The sequence below is a fragment of the Nelumbo lutea genome, chromosome 8 (assembly GCF_056320005.1).
Source record: "Nelumbo lutea isolate HS-2025 chromosome 8, American lotus-T2T, whole genome shotgun sequence".
In the NCBI taxonomy this organism is placed as follows: domain Eukaryota; kingdom Viridiplantae; phylum Streptophyta; class Magnoliopsida; order Proteales; family Nelumbonaceae; genus Nelumbo; species Nelumbo lutea.
In genome coordinates, this window is record NC_142691.1 from 24,460,921 (window position 1) to 24,464,358 (window position 3,438).

Below are 3,438 nucleotides of genomic sequence, written 5' to 3' on the forward strand. Positions count from 1 at the left end.
CTGATAGGCAACAGAATCAAGCACATGGGTTTGCCAGATTGTCATCCGTCACCCCAAGAATCAGTTGCTTTATCTAATTGGGATTATTACTCTATAGATTATATATAATAATCCCCACTGCTTAATTTTATATGATTATTAGCATAAAAATTTGTCAAAATCTTACTGGGCTATGATGAATTTTGTATCACCGTCCTTGTGATGACAATAAAGCAAAGAGAAAACATTTCATCAACGTACTGATTTTAACCTAGAGTTCATTGAAGAATGTAGTTCAGATTCCAAACCCGGTGCAAGTATAAATAATGATACAACTTCGTTGGATAAAGTAGCAAGAAGCAAGAAGAGAAAGCAATTAATAACTTGAGCTGTGAAAGATCAAAGTGAGAGAGATGGTGAAGGTGACTTTGAAGAGTGCATACACAGTCAAGCCAATCGAGTCGACGCCAATCCATCGCCTTGATCTATCAGAGATAGACCAGGCTAAGGCCTGGACTCATTCTCCAACCGTCTACATCTACAGACCCAACGGCCAGCCCAACTTCTTCTCGGCAGAAACTGTGAAGACTGCATTGAGCCAAGCTTTGGTGCAGTTCTATCCACTGGCTGGACGTATTGAGAAGGATAAGGAAGGTCGTCTCGAGCTCAACTGCAACGAGAAAGGTGCACTGTTCGTGGAAGCCAAGTCTGATTCAGACATAGATGACTTGGGTGACTTTGCGCCAACTTCAGAGCTAAGGGGATTAGTTCCTTACGTCGACTACAACGAGACCCACATAAGCGAATGGCCATTAGTGCTGGTTCAAATCACTTCATTTCGATGTGGTGGCATTTGCTTAGGCTTGGGAATATCGCACATAGTAGCTGATGGAGCCGCGGCGATGTTATTCGTCACTTCATGGGCACAGATAGCTCGAACTGGGAGCAACGTTATAGGCCCAAATTTGATGCCATTTATTGATAGAACTGTTTTACGGGCTAGAGTTCGAAAAGATGCAGCTGAGAAGACAACCAAGTTTGATCATATAGAGTACAAGCGGCCACCGGTGCTGGTGAGTCAAGTGGACGAGACGGAGGAGCTGAAGAAGGAAACTACTGTGGCTGTGCTGAAGCTAAGCCAATACCAAGCTGAATCCTTGAAGCGACGGGCCAACGAAGGAACCATGGACGAGCGTGAATACACTCGCTATGAGACCTTGGCCGGACACATGTGGAAATGTGCATCGGAGGCGCGTGGGTTGGTGGACGAGCAGGAAACCAAAGTGCACGTCTCCGTTGACTGCCGCCGCCGCTTACGGCCAACTTTGCCCGCAAATTACTTTGGAAACGCAACGTTTCCGACAACTCCGGTAGCGAAAGCGGGTGATCTAATATCAAAGCCGCTCAGTTACGCTGCAAGCAAGATTAGAGAAGGTGTGAGGAGGATGACGGATGAGTACGTCCGGTCGGCGGTTGATTTTCTGGGAAGTCAGCGTGATTGGAGTCAATTCAGGACATCGTTTCATTCGATAGACGATAAGGCCAAGCTGGGAGCATACTACGGGTGCCCTAATCTAGCCATCACGAGCTGGATAGGGCTGCCACTATACACAGCGGACTTCGGGTGGGGCCAGCCATTCCATATGGGTCCGACCTCCCTAGGAGCGGACGGCAAGGCGTACGTGATCTCGACGGAGGATGATGGCATCATCGTGTATCTGCGATTGCAAACGGAGCACATGGAGAAATTCAAGGAATTGTTCTATGAGGATCTTTAATTATATTGTCTATTGTTTATTTTGTCGTAGAAGATGATGATGAAAATAAGTAGCGGTGACTCTCAGAAATAAATTATTGACATTGATTTTGATCATTTTGTACCTTTGAGACATTTTCTCTATACCTTTTGGATGAAGATGATATCGAGATATATAATTAATTTAAGTCATATATTGTGCTGATCAGCAAATAAACAACTATATTTTGTGTGTCATCTTCTCTGTTCTAATTTTATGGGATGTCTCCAAAGATAAATTAACAACACATAAATGAATCACTAAAATGGGGTGACTGTGGGAGTAATATAGTTATTATTCTCAATCAGCTGGACCAATTTGCCACCTGGCATAATGGTGTATATATGTATGATGTATCACCAGTTCAACCCGTGGGCAAGGCAGACCTTAAACTTTATTGATTTTTATTAAATCACCTGGAGCAGTTTTTTCTTTCTTAGAAATTCCATTAATATGAATGCACCAATTCTTCTCAATAAAAGGAAAGTAGTCCTCTTCAGAAAAGCCTAGCATGTAAAGCATAATGTGCTGACAACAAAAGCTATGTTTATAAGGTTGCATTATTCCTTTGTCAACAAGCTTATCGCATAAAAAAGGGTTTATCTATTAAGATACTTATTCTCTGCCATAATTATGACAGTTTAGATTTCCTATTATTAACTTTCATCGATTCTTTTCTCTATTAACCCAGTTAAAATATACCACCTGTCCCTAACCATGTTAATCCTACTTTTTCAAAAGGGTAAAATACAAAAAAAAAAAAAAAAAAAAAAAAAACTCCTCTCAAGTTTCTGGCAATCACAAAAACCTCTCCTCTGTCAATGAACAAGACAAGTCGTGTAGAATTACAATTTTACCTTCAAATGTCATCTAAGCTATTTGTAAAATGTCATTTTTGCCCTTACACTATTTATATATTTTTTTTGAAATTTTATGCTCAATAAGTTTCGTCCATGCACATAAACACCATTACTCATTTACAGGATTACCAAAAAAAAATTACACATTTACAAGGTTCAGCAACAACGCTAAGAAATGCCAAAAGTACTGGAGGAAGAGACAACAAAGAACCTCCTATTGCAGGTGAGAGGATGTGCTCAATGTATCTTTTCAATGAAATCGTCCCAACAAAGAACTTCCCAAGTTTTTGAGTAACTTAGGAACAGCATGCTACAAGACGGGCTCTTTCTATTGGTCTATCCACTAAGGAGCAGCTGCTCCTCTGTAATACATGGGTGCCAAGCTATGGTACCTCTCCTGCCCGGCGGTATCCCAAATCTCAACTTTTACTGTGGCATCGTTCACCGCCGGTGTCTGCGAGAAAAACACCACTCCAATTGTCAACTCTAGGAATTCAAGGAATTGCCCCTTGACGAACCTCAGAACCAGGCTCGATTTCTCAGTATAAAGAATAATTGCAAAGGTCGATGCCCAAAAAGAATGGCAACTCTTATATTAATCAATGGAGGGGACAGTCAATATATAAACAATTACATCAAGACTAAAAATAGCAAGACTAAAATTAGCAACATCCTAATCAATGGAGGAGCAAATATTCTAACTTCCTAAAACTCTGTAAGCACAATATCTTTCTAAATATGTACAGTATCTCTATTATTCCCCCTCAAGTTGGAGCATGTAGGTCACGTATGCCTAACTTGCG

The 3,438-nt window shown here is 41.1% G+C and overlaps 1 pseudogene across 1 annotated transcript; it reads left to right on the forward strand.

Annotated features, from left to right (window-relative positions):
- Positions 1 to 245: 245 nt before the first annotated feature.
- On the forward strand, positions 246 to 1,972 carry LOC148843415 (hydroxycinnamoyl-CoA:piscidic acid hydroxycinnamoyltransferase pseudogene; annotated as a pseudogene). The gene has a single exon (XR_016103739.1). The product of XR_016103739.1 is annotated as a hydroxycinnamoyl-CoA:piscidic acid hydroxycinnamoyltransferase pseudogene (transcript).
- Positions 1,973 to 3,438: the final 1,466 nt, after the last annotated feature.